We start from the raw sequence: 13,781 nt of genomic DNA on the forward strand, positions 1-13,781 counted from the left end.
AAAACAAACAGGTTTGCAATAAGGTCTGCAGTTTCTAATGGAGGACAAAGACGATGCAGAGGGATGTAGAATATGGCTGTTAATGGGATAAGAAAAGAATATACAGAAGTTGTAGAAAATAGAAAGGGTGAGAGTGTAATCAAAAGAAATCGGATGTTAGCATGCAAAAAGGGAAAAAAGAGACTCTGAGGGAACAGGTAAACAAAAGGAAAAGAAAGCAAGAAAAGAAATAAAAACTTAAATTTTTTTTAAAAAGGAGAAAAAAGAAAATCTACCATATAGCAGTCATATACTAATGAAACCTCCCAGTGTTCAGTAGCCTGATGCATGAGAGGTACCTGACAATGAGCTTCAAGCCTCCAGCAGGTGTTTCAGGATGGGATTTGCCCCACCCGAAGATCGGAGCTATGGCTTCCAGGATTATCCAAGATGGCCGCTCTGGCTTCGAAATGTGTTGGCAGATGGGGAGCTGCACCTCAGGGGTGGACGTGGTCAGCTGGAGGTCCTTGAGACGGGATGCAGTTGGTCTGGCAGGGGTCCTGGGGGTCCAGTGTGTTTGGTATAGTTGTGGGATCCTGGAGACCAGGTGCAATCAGTCGGTCTGGGTTCCCGGTGATAGGGCGCCGTCAGTTGGTCTGGGGTTCCTGGCAGCAGGGAGCAGTCAGTTGATGTGAAGGCCCCAGAGGCAGGGAGTGGTCGGTCGGGCTGAGGGATCCTGGAGATGGGGCTCAGTCAGTCTGGCCAGGGGTCCTACGGGGCCTGGCTGTTGTCTCAAAATGGCGGCAGCCACGTGTAATCAAACCTGCAGGTACTGTGACAGTGAACTTCCAGGCGACAGCAGGCAGCTGGTGCTCCACTCGTGGTCTGGGGTCAGTCTGCTGGCAGCTGTCGGAAGATGGGGAGGTGAACCTCCAGCGTTGGGTGATGGATAGGGGTAAGGTAGGTGATGGACAGGCGAGAGGCAGGCAAATGGCGGATGATAGACGCCTGACAGTGAGCAATCTGCTCTCAAAAAAGGGTCGATATGCTGGCAGATTGCAACGCATCACAGCAGACAAATGGTTTAAACACCAGGGGATCTATAAGCAGCAAAAACTGCCTCACCGAGAAACAGATATCCTCTGCTTGAATCCGGCTTAGGGAGCGACAAGGAACGCAGCCTCCTCTAGTCCGCCATCTTGGATCTCTGGCTGAGTATTTTCTATTTCTGATTCAGTTGAAGTAAAATAACAGAGGAACTGGATGAAAGTGGGTAAGGACTCTAAGCTGGTAAGGGATGCCCCACAGAGAGAAGAAATTTGTTTAGAGCTGGTGGCACAGACCTGTAATCCCAGCAACTTGGGAGGCTGAGGCAGAAGGATCACAAGTTTGAGACCATCCTCAGCAATTTAGTAAGATCTTGTCTCAAAATTAAAAAATAAAAAGGGCTGGGGATATATAGCTCAGTGGTAGAGCGCTTGCCTAGCATGTGTGAGGCACTGGGTTCAATTCTTAATATTGCATATAAATAAATAAAATAAAGGTCCATTGACAACTAAAAAAATGATAGTAATAATAAATTCTAGAGAAGATAGTAAATGGATACGATGGAATGAAGGAGACATGTTTCAGTAATAAAAAAGTGTTGTGAACTTTTGTTTTCTACCATTGTCCATAAGATTAATTTTGGATAAGGAGTACTCAACCTGTATTAGTCTTGCCTTGTCCTAGTACTTTAAAATCTGCCTATTGGTAAATTAGCCCTGATTGACATAAGAATATGTTAGAATCAGCATGTTTGGTAGCTGTAAATGAAAGTTTTTTTTTTGGTGGTGGGGGGGTGCTGGGGATTGAACCTAGGGCCTTGTGCTTACGAAGCAAGCACTCTACCAACTGAGCTATATCCCCAGCCCTATAAATAAAACTTTATTCCAACATGCATGGAATTTATTCCAACCGGCACAGAAGTTCAAGGCATGTGCGCAGAGTACTAGTTCTACGGTGATAGACCAAATGAATACATAGTATGTAAGTGACCAAGGATAAGTATGAACTCCTTTTTGCTAGGAAATTTAAAATAATTTAGGGAGTAGAGGAATGTTTCCTCAAGAGATCATGGCAGGCTCTATGATGTCGCATTTCTGAAAGGTGACACAGCACAAGTGTCCAGAAGGAAACTGACTCAGAAAAGATAGGAGTTGAGGCTGGCGATATAGCTCACTTGGTAAAGTGCTTGCCTTGCAAGCACAAGGCCCTGGGTTCAATCCCCAGCACCGCCAAAGAAAACAAGAAAAAAAAAAAAAGATAGGAGTTGAGAGTAGATTGAGAGTTAGTGTTTCCTTCTCCCATTCAGGAAAAAACATGAGGGTAGGAGGGTGAGAGTTTACTGTGCTAAGATTGTTTGAGATAGGAAACTGTGGGCTGGGGATGTAGCTCAGTTGGTAGAGTGTTTGCCTCACATGCACAAGGCCCTGGATTCAATCCCCAGCACCACAAAAAAAAAAAAAAAAAAAAAAAAGAGATAAGAAACTGTATTTTATTATTACTTATATTATTGTCTGATCCGATTTTCTCTGTGTGAACGATACAGTTTTGCCCTGGGAAAAAGACTAAGCACTTTGACTTAAAGCTTTTTCTTTGCCTGTATATACTTATATTTCCAGTGCATTCTTGGTTGGGTATAGTTGCTGGTTTATTGCTTACCTTGAAAGGATTTTCACTAAGAACTGGTTCCAAAGCTTTAGGCCAATTTAATAGATTTATAGTGCATAGTACTGATCTGAGAGGGGTAAATAATGCTTACTGTGCATCATTGGATCTTCATAATAATTTCATGAAGTAGTGTACATTTTACAAGTGATGGTAAGATAGTTTGGCAAGGCACAGCTACTAAGTGGCAAGGCTGGGATTCATAACCAGCCAGTCTACTGCCAAATCCCAAGAAACCAGTAATTACATTCACACTTATAAGCAAAGCCATGGCTTAGAATGTTTTTGTTGTATAAATAGTGTAATAAAAGGGATATGATAGGTAGTTGATAAATAATGACTCGTTGGCAGCCATTGAATAACGTGATATTTGTCTATGCCTACAATAAGGATTGCAACCCAGTTAACATTCTTATAATACAGGTAATTGACGTAGTTATGAAACAGTAAGCATTCTCACTGTTACTTTGTGATGTTTCTCATTCATTTAAAGGTTAGTAATAGCCTATAGATTGGAAAATATCTGTTTAAGGGAATGAGCCTAAATCTGAGTTAAGACAGAGATTCAATACCAGATCCATTATTCTGGCTGTATAATACTGGATATGTTACTTAATCCTTCTGAGGCTAGGTTTCCTAATCAGTAAAAAGGGAACGATATTTGTTTCCTCTAGATTAGAAGATGGTTTTAAATTTAAGATGAAACAATGTATGTGACTATGTTGCAGAGTATAAAGAAATCAGCCAAGTGTGGTGGTACATGACTGTAGTCCCAGCTACTTGGGATGTTGAGGTGGGGGAGGATCACTTGAGCTTACAGGTTGGAGACCAGCCTGGGTAACATAGTGAAACCCTGTTTCAAAAAACTAAGCAAAACTAAATATAAGAAACTGTCAAACAAAAAGTGATGGTTTGATTTTATTAACAAAAAAGGTGACGTATATTTTAATAGATTAGGAAAATAATAATAGCCAACATAAGAATAATCATTACATTTTTTAATCTTCTTAAGTCTCCTGAAGTAGGGTACATTTTATTTATATATATATTTTTTAAATTTTATTTGTTCTTTTAGTTAAGCATGACAGTAGAATCTATTTTGATATATTTATACAAGCATGGACTATATCTTATTCTAATTAGGATCCCAGTCTTGAGGAGGTATACAATGTTGAGGAGGTATAAAATGTAGGGTACATTTTACAAATGATGGTAAGTTACAAGATTACATAGTTAATAGATGACAGAGGTAGGATTGAGACCTAGCCAATCTACTTTCAAAGTCTTATCTTTTTTTGTTGTTGATTTGTTTTTTTGGTACTGGAAATGGAACCTAAGGGCACTTTAAGTCACATCCCTCCTGGACTTTTTTGTTTTGTTTTTTGTGTTTGAGACAGGGTCTTACCAAGCTGCTTAAGGCCTCAGTAAACTGCTGAGACTGGCCTCAAACTTGCGATCCTCCTGTCGTAGCCTCCCGAGTCACAGAATTACAGGCATGTGCCACCATGCCTGGTTCCATAGTTAATCACTTCAATATCGTTCTTGTAAATACAGGATTCTTGATGTGATCTGATTTCAGTTGCTATTTATCTAAACAAGGATTCTTTTCCAAAAATGACTTACCCTTGCTACCCAGTTTTTCCTGGTTACTTCCTGGTCTGTCAGTTTTATATTCAAGGAATACAAGCTAAATAGAATGTTGTCTTAAACTAGGTAATCCAGGAATGAGAATTTAATCTCCACAGAATGGTTTTATGCATTTAGTGGTGAAATACAAATGACTTCATAATTTTTATGTATCTGTAAATAAATTTTACAATTTTTTTTTATTATGCTGGGAGTATAACTGAACTGTAGAATGTTATTTGAATATAAACACCCTGAGTTTAGTCTTTAGCATCAAAAGAATGGAATTATTATTATATACCATATTTACATATTACATATACTTTTCTACCTAGGATTCTATTATAGACATTTTTTTCTTGTTTGTGTATATTCCCTACCAATATTTTTTAAAAAATTAGGTATTGTATGCAAATTTTACCAAACAAATATCTTATATTTAACTATTTTCTTGCTTTTGGACTTTTAAACTGTTTCCAATTTTTATACCATTATGAACCATAGGGCAGTGAGTAGAGTTGTATGTGAATCTTTGTTAATATCTTTCATTATTTCCTTAAATTAGATTTTAGAAGTGATTACTACATCAAAGATTATGAGGTATTTTGTTGGTTGGCCTTCCCATAGTACTGGGTGTTAAACTTAGCTACATTCTCAGCTTGTTTTAATTAATTAATTATTTTGGTACTGGTAATTGAACCCAGGGGTATTTAACCACTGAGACACCTCCCCAGCTCCTTTTTCGTAAAAATTTGAAACAGGTTCTCACTACTTTGCTTAAGACCTCACTAAATTGCTGAGGCTGGCGTTGAACTTTTGATCCTCCTGCCTCAGCCTATTGATTCTCTGGGATTACAAACATACACCACCACACCCATCCCATTTTATTTTATTTATTTTTATTTTACTTTTTTTGTGGGGAGGTGATTACTGGGGATTGATCTCAGGGGCACTCAACCACTAAGCCACATTCCCAGCCCTAGTTTGTATCTTATTTAGAGACAGGGTCTCACTGCGTTGCTTAGTGCCTTGCTTTTGCTGAGACTGGCTTTGAATTTGTGATTCTCCTGCCTCAGCCTACCAAGCCACTGGGATTACAGGCATGCGCCACCTCACCAGGCAAATTTTAAAGTTGTATTACCATTTCAGCTTTAAATTCTAAACTCTGGACTAGGTCAGGGTCCCTACTTTCTGGTGAGGTGAGTCTGAGGCAGGGGAGTCTATACTAGAATATACTCTGGTATGTTATGCAGTGCAGGAAGGGAAGAAAGGGTATAAATTATTTATTTAGCTATTCTCTAAATACATGCTTTCTGAAATTGAACACCCTTGCGCTGGGGTTATATCTCAGTGGTGGAGCACTTGCCTAGCATGTGTGAGGCACTGAGTTAGATCCTCAGCACCACATAAAAAATGAAAAATAAATAAATGTATTGAGTCCATTTACAACTTGAAAAATATTTTAAAAAAAGAAATTTTAGCATTTTGTTAAATTTTAAAGTTATTTTTCCGTGTTGTACCTACAGTCTATAAGATTATAGAAGCTATACTGGGGAACTGTCTTTTCCATTTTTTAATTTTTTTAAATTTTTAATTGTAGATAGGCACAGTACCTTTGTTTATTTAGTGTTTTTATGTGTACTGGGGATCAAACACAGGGCCCCACACTTGTCAGGCAGGCACTCTACCACTGAGCCACAACCCCAGCCCCTCTTTTCCATTTTTATCAGAAGGAAAACCTGTCTCTGGTCTGACTTTTTTTTTTTTTGGGGGGGGGGGGTGGTATTGGGAATTAGAACCCAGGGTTTTGAATATGCCAAATAAGCATTCTACCAATGAGCCAACATCCCTCTCCCCATGGTCTCACTTGATTTTGACCTCACTTGGAGACTACTAAAGAACTTTCTAAATACCTTGAAACTTAAAATTATGACCAACTTTGATATCTTTTGTATAGATTCCTTAAAGAAAAAAATTAGGGGCTGGGAATGTAGCTCAGTGGTAGAATGCTTAACATGAGGCCCTGAGTTTTCTCAATCTGGGAATGAGATCAGTGCTGCTGTCACCTGATAACTTCATGGACTCATGTTGGATTCAGGGCTTTGAACATTAAAAATTGCCACATAATTGTAGCATTGAATTTTACACACACATAATTTATTTGCATTTCATTTTTCTTTTTTGCAGGATTAGATTTGAACCCAGGGGTGCTCTATCACTGAGCTACATCCCCAACCCTTAAATTTATTTATTTATTTGTTTATTTTGGTACCAGAGATTGAACCCAGGGATGCTTAACCACCAAGCCACGTTCCTAGCCCTTTTTTCCATTTTATTAGAGACAGGGTTTTATTGAATTGCTTAGGACCTCAGCCTCCTGAGTCCCTGGGATTATAGGTGTGGACCACCCAGTCTTTTTAAAGTTTTATTTTGAAACAGGATCTCAAGATTCTCAAGTTGAACTCAAACTTGGGATCCTCCTGCCTCAGCCTCTCAAGTAGCTGGGATTTACAGGCATGTATCATCACACCTGGCTATATTTTATAGTTTTTAACATACAGGTTGTTTTCACCTCCTTTTAAAATTTATTCCTAAGTGTGTTTTTAAAAATATTTTGGTAGGGCTGGGGATATAGCTCAGTTGGTAGAGTGCTTGCCTCACAAGCAAAGGCCCTGGGTTCAATCCCCAGCACTGGGGAAAAAAATAATAATAATAATAACAATAAAATTAATTTAAAAATTTTGGTAGCAATTTTGATTTTTCTATTTTTATGATTTGTGAATGAGTGCCTTTATGTTTTACCAAGACATTTCAGGTCAGAGTGGTTCATTACAACCATGAGCTTGAGTCCTGGCCCTTTTTTGTTTGTTTGCTTTTTAGTTGCAAATGGCCACAATACTTTCATTTCATTTTATTTATTTATTTATTTATTTATTTATTTATTTTTTATGTGTTCTGAGGATCGAATCCAATATCTCACACGTGCTAGGCAGACTCTCTACCACTGAGCTATAACCCCACCCCGGTAGCAATTTAAATGAGATTTTTTTTTCCCCCCGAATAGTTCATTGTTATTGTATAGAAATATAGCTTATTTTTGTATGTTTATTTTGTATCCTGCAACTTTATTACATCCTCCCAACCCCAACCCTGGAGATTGAACCCAGGTCCTCATGCATGCTGGGGAAATACTCTACCACTGAGCTATGTCTCCAACTATTTTCCAACTTTATTGAACTTGTTTATTCTGACTGTTTTTTGATGGGCCTTCAGGATTTTCTGTACATAAGATCATGTCATCTGCAAACATAATTTTACTTCTTCCTTTCCAGTTTGTATGCCTTTTATATCTTTTTCTTGTCTAACTCGTCTGGCTAGGACTTCCTGTACTATATTGAATAGAAGTGACAGGAGTGGGCCTGCCTTCCTTCTGACATTAGAAGAAGCTTTTAGCTTTTCACTACTAAGTATGATAAAAACTGAAAGCTTGTCATATATGGCTTTTTAAAAAAAAATTTTTATTTTAAGTCAGTCTTTCTAAGTTGCTGTAGCTGACCTAGAACTTGTGATCCTCCTGTGTCAGCTTCCTGAGTTGCTGGAATTACAGGGATGTTCCACTGTACCTGTCTTTCTCTCCATCTGTTGACATGATCAGATATTTGTCTTTAATTCTTTAGCGTGATTTATCACCCAAATAGATTTGTCTGTTAAGCCATCCTTATATCCTTGAGATAAATCCTACTTGATCATGTTGAATGATCCTTTTAATGTGCTGTTGAATTCAGTTTGTTAACATTTTGTTGAGGATTTTTGTTTATGTGTTCATCAGGGAATTTTCCTGTAGTGTTCTTCTCACTTTGGTGTCACAGTAATGCTGACCTATAAAATGAATTGGGTGTATTCTCTCTTCAGTTTTTTGGAAGAGTTTGAAAAGTATTGGTGCTGTTTTTTTAAATATTTGGTAGAATTCTCTTGGTCTTTGTTCTCATTGTCTTTCTAGGCATAAACCCAAGTACTTATGAGCAAAATTCTACCCAGTTTGAGAACTCTGCTTGAGATTATTATTGTGATTAAATGTTAAGGTCATTCTACCCTTCTGAGGTAGTTCAGCTGGAGTCATAGTGATTCAGCCCTGATAGGGCATTGGAAACTAAAGATTATTATATAATAAAATGAAAACTTGAAAGTTTTGGGTTAGCCGCCCTCATCAAATACAGCCTGCTTATTTACATTTCTAGGAACACTCATTTTTACTAGGGTGGAATTAAAGTACAGAAGGCAAATGATACTAGAATTCAAAAGTACCCAAGCATGTTTATGTCCTCTCACTCCTAGAGTGAAGGTACATACACACTAGTTAACATTTCTGTTATGTGCTTCAAGGGTATGAATTTAAATAAGTTACGGCGCTGGGTACCTCACACAGTTGTAGAGCACCTTACACAGTTCAGTTGCAAAGCCCCTGGGTTTAATTCCCCAGCACTGCCAAAAAAAAAAAAGTTCCAGCTTAGCATGGTGGCACACACCATAACCCCAGCAACTCCTGGCTAAGGCAGGAGGATTACAAGTTCAAGGCTAGTCTCAGCAATTTAGTGGGACCCTGTCTGGGGGATATAGCTTAGTGGTAGAGGGTCCCTGGGTTCAATCCCCAGTTTCCCAGGACTAGGGGGAAGTGCCAGAGTCTGAGGTTCAGGAATATGAACCAGTAACATCTGCTATATGAATAATTTATTTCTGACCCTGTAACTTGGAAGGATAATTAAAAGATAGGCTCTGCATTTTGCATTTCACTCCAGGTCTTTACCATTGAAGCAAAAACTGCTGTCCTTTTATAAAAGGGACTGAGTGCCCTACAAGAATTAGAGGGAAAACACGGTTGAGACACATAAATTTCACCCAGATGGTGGACCAGCTTTGAAGGGAAGAGTCCAGACTGGTATCTTCATGATATATATAGTCTCTACCTTTATTTCCGTACAAGTACTCCATGAAGGACAAGAATTCTTATTGAATTGCACTCTGCTCTTTCACGCCTTCATTCATGAAAGGAGGCAACGGCTGGTCAGTGCTTAGACCTGAAGTCCAATGCAGTTTAATATGATTCTTTTTTGGTGTGTTACTGGGTATTTAACTCAGGAATACTTTACCACTGAGTCATAGTCACATCCCCAGCCCTTTTCATTTTTTATTTTGAGACAGGGTCTTGCTAAGTTGCTGAGGCTGGCCTTGAACTTGTGATCCTCCTGCCTCAGCAATTTGGCTGAGACAGGAGGACTGCAAACTCAAGGGCCTCAGCAATGTAGGGAGACCCTGTCTCAAAATTAAAACAGAACCAGGGATGTAGATCCAGTGGTAAAGCATCCCAAGGTTAAATCCCTATTACTCCGCACCAAGCAAAGGACAGATATTTGAATGTATGTGATACATATCTCTGAAAGAACTTAAAAGGTGACACAGCTCCAAAAGAAGGAGTAGGGGTTTGTGACACTTTTTCTCCCTTGCTGATAATGCATTTGTCATAAGTTTTTTTAAAAAAGTTAGAGAGACTCTGGTTTTAGGAAGTTCACATTCACATCAAAAGGATAAAATGTCCATGGGGAGAGAATACTTTCTTGGTATCTGAATAACAAAGAATTCAAGAGATAGCACTTGGTCAGAAATAAGTAGTAAGTGATCCACGAAAGACCATTTTTGCCACACAAAGTGCTTTTGGGGACTATTGTGGGGATGGGAAACAAAAGTAAGAGCCTGTTGTGACAAGTTTTGTAATGGTATAATTTTGAAGTAGATTTCCAAAACCCCTGAATGATTTGTAGCAGATACAGTTATGGAGTCTCAACAAGCTAAGACCAGAGCGAACATCCATTCTCTCCCCCAGCCTAGAGTTGTAAGGTTACAATTTCAAGTAATTGACTTTTAGGTCCCCTATTAGGTTCAAAATAGAGATGAAAGAGGTTTTGTTTTGTTTTGTTTTGTTTTGTTTGCCGTGCTGGGGATTGAACCCAGGGCCTTGTGCCAAGGCCTTGTGCTTGCAAGGCAAGCACTCCACCAACTGAGCTATCTCCCCAGCCCGAAAGAGTCTTTTGAGCAGTGTCTGCACATTATTCAGGTTGAGCAAACAGTGAAAATATAATTTTAGCAGGGATTTCACAGTTACGTGGATGACAGAAATACCTTTTGCATAGATTGTTTCATTCTAATGAATCAGAAAGAATGACTGATTTGCTGGGTGTAGAGGCACAAGCACCTTGGGAGGCTGAGGCAGGAGGATTTCAAGTTCAAAGCCAGGCTCAGCAATTTAGCAAGGCCTGAAGCAACTTAGTGAGATCCTGTCTCAAAATAAAAAGGGCTGGGATTGTGGCTTAGTGGTAAAGAGGCCCTGGTACCAAAAAAACAAACAAATGAAACTGATCATGCAGAGTCTAATTCAATAAACTTGTAATCTTTGCCATCTTTGGTGCTGCTTATTTTCCCAAGAGAAGTATTTTGGTGTCTCTAGGTTTTAATAACTCATATTGCTTGGACCCTAAGAATAAAGGAACAGGGTGTGGTAAGATAAAATTTTCCCTGATTATCAAAAGTAGTCTTTTTAGCTTATGAACGAAAGGCTTTATCAGAGATACTGGTAATACTTATTGTAATTAATTCACTTTCTTAATCATACTCTCTTAAGATGAATGTATTCAGGAGTCAAATAACAAAGGACATAACATATTTATATCTTCCATACCTGGGGTGTCAGTGATTTAGGCAGTGCTCCCAATTCTTCTTCTACTACTACTACTACTACTTCTTCTTCTTCCTCTTCCTCTTCTTCTCCTTCTCCTCCTCCTCCTCCTCCTTCTTCTTCTTCTTCTTCTTCTTTCTTCTTCTTCTTCTTCCTCCTTCCTCCTTCCTCCTCCTTCTTCTTCCTTTTTTTTGGGGGGGGCAGTACTGTGGATTAAACCCAAAGCATTGAGCATTCTAGGCAAGCACTCTACCACTGTGCTACATCTCCAGATACTTTGCTGTTTTTTTAGACAGGGCTTCACTGAATTGCCCAGACTGGTCTCAAACTGAATCCTCCTTTCTTAGTCTCATGACAACCTAGAATTACTGTCATGTGCCACTGCATCTGACTAACTTTTTAATTAAGTCCATAAATGGCACATTAAATTTTTGAGCCAGCATGAATCAGAAGCTGGACTAATCAATCTGGGGTTTGGGGTGGCTGAGGAGGGTTTTTTGGTTTGTTTTAAAGTCAGGGGTTAAAGGCAGATTAAGGAAAACAGGAGAAAACTGGCAGAGTATTGAAGGAGCTCAAAAGATGGTACGCAGTAAGACTATGAGGGGAGGTTGGCTCTTCATACGCCTCCATCATTCCCCAAGGAAATTTTCTTTTAATAGAATATGTCTTTTCCCACCAAAACGTGTGAGAAGCGTTCTTGTTCTTTTTACCTACCCTTCGGTAGTCTTAAACCTGAGTAGGGGGAAACAATACAAATGCAGAATGAGGTTTCCTCACCAGCATAGACAGCTCCCCCCATCTCTAACCAAGGCAAAGATGACCCTTTATCTGATGCCACTCAGGAGACCAGAGACTGTGATATCACAACTCTTATGAAACCTCTAATATTCTTCTGAACTGAGGCAAGGTTCAGGGGAGCAGAGATGAAAGTACATTTGAATTTTTCCAATAGGGAAAAGGATTTATTCTTTAGTTAGTGGTAGTCTGGGAAATGCTAGTCCTTGTGCAGGTACCCCAGGAGACCTTGAACACCCTAGTTATGTGCTCACTGTCCTACCATAGCTCTGACTCCTCAGGTAGCAGTGCTGGCCTACCAGCTAGTGGAAACAGAGCTAGCTGAGAGCTCACAGAGAGACCAAGGAAACCCTACAGTCTTTTGCTGTGATGTCTGCAGCATTACTACTTGATCTTGTCCTGTTGAAGGCAGGAGTTGAATTTTGAGGCCCTTTCAGAAGATAATGCTAGTATTGATTTTCTGAGTCTAATTGTGCTTCTGGAAATATGAGCTGTAAATATATTGGGATTTATGTTTAAGAAAAAGCATATGGTGATCAAAATGTAGGGGTGATTTAAAGTTTTTAAATAAGAGGGTTGTGTTTAGCTGCCACTCGTCTAGAGGAATACTTTATACTGACATCTCTGCTTTCTAGAATGAGTTGTGGAGGGAACTTACTTGCTTTATTCCTTTTTAATCACAGTCCCTGTAAACTTACCACTGAGTCTGAGTCCATTCCATACCTTCCTGGCCCTAGCAGGATTTGATTCTTGACATCAGCAAAACTGGTCAAAGGACTTGAAACCTCCCTTAGCATTCAAGGCAGTCTTTTGGAAAGGATGACAGATGGATCTCAGAACTCTTAAAAATGGGGGCGTGGGGGTTGGTCACAAATTAGAATTTCTGTATTTAGCAGCCCAGAGGGATACCAGTAAGAGCTCAAGAGTATTCCAGGGTTGCTCTCTCCCTCAGTGGTTGGTCTATGTTCTCCTTTGAGTGTGGATTCTTTGCTTTACTCCAAAAGCTTCTCACTCTCAAGATGATCAACATTCTCCTTTAAACATGTACTTCTCATTTTACCCCAAAATGTATCTCTCCCTTAAGATAGGCTGCAAGGGAGAATGCTTTATGCTGACATCTGTGCTTTCTAGAATGGGTTGTAGAGGAAAGTTGTTTCCTTCCTGTTTGATTACAACCTCTACAAGCCAGGACGCTTCAAGGGATAAATTCTCCATTGAATATATATATCTCTTTTCCTAAAAAGAAATCTCTGGGTTGTAGGGGGAGGGTAAACTAGGAAATACTCTATTATTGTATGGAATGAAGTGTTGCATGATTCTAGAATAAAAACTAAAAGCCAATTAAGGTCATTAAACTTAAACAACAACAACAAAAAAATCCCCAATACTGTAAAAAATATATATATATATATAATTAAAAAGTGCAAGAGGGGGCTGGGATTGTGGCTCAGTGGTAGAGTGCTTGCCTAGCATACGTGAGGCCCTGAGTTCGATCCTCAGCACCACATAAAAATAAAATAAAGGTACTGTGTCTATCTACAACTTAAAAAAAATTTATTTTTACATATATATATATATACACACACATATACATTCATGTCAGTATAAATAAATATATATATATATACACACACACACATATATACATTCACACAAACATAAAAATGTAGGGGGGCTGGGGTTGTGGCACAGTGGTAGAGCACTTGCCTACCATGTGTAAGGCAATGGTTTTGATTTTCAGTGCCACATTAAAAAAAATAAACAAAATAAACATTTTTCAAAAGGTGCAGAAATGGAGTAGTATCTGCAAGACTGCTGAGTGAATGTGTACTTTCAGCTCTTATCATCAGAGTTATCAGCCATCCACAAGGAACATTGCTTTAGGTTTGAGGGTTTGAGTTTAGAAAATATTTCCTTATTTATTATTTTATTATTATTATAATTA

General features: G+C 38.9%; 1 protein-coding gene and 1 long non-coding RNA gene across 2 annotated transcripts in view; one reads left to right on the plus strand and one right to left on the minus strand.

Moving 5' to 3' along the window:
- The window catches only part of LOC306656133, a 324,085-nt gene extending 322,730 nt beyond the window's left edge, over positions 1-1,355 (minus strand). The window contains exon 1 of the long non-coding RNA XR_013762423.1: positions 1,319-1,355. This is a non-coding gene — a long non-coding RNA (uncharacterized lncRNA). The remainder of the gene's footprint in view (positions 1-1,318) is intronic.
- FAM222B (family with sequence similarity 222 member B) overlaps positions 1-13,781 on the plus strand; it is an 83,376-nt gene that overhangs the window by 52,694 nt on the left and 16,901 nt on the right.

Source organism: Sciurus vulgaris, assembly GCF_902686455.1.
Source record: "Sciurus vulgaris genome assembly, chromosome: 3".
In the NCBI taxonomy this organism is placed as follows: Eukaryota; Metazoa; Chordata; class Mammalia; order Rodentia; family Sciuridae; genus Sciurus; species Sciurus vulgaris.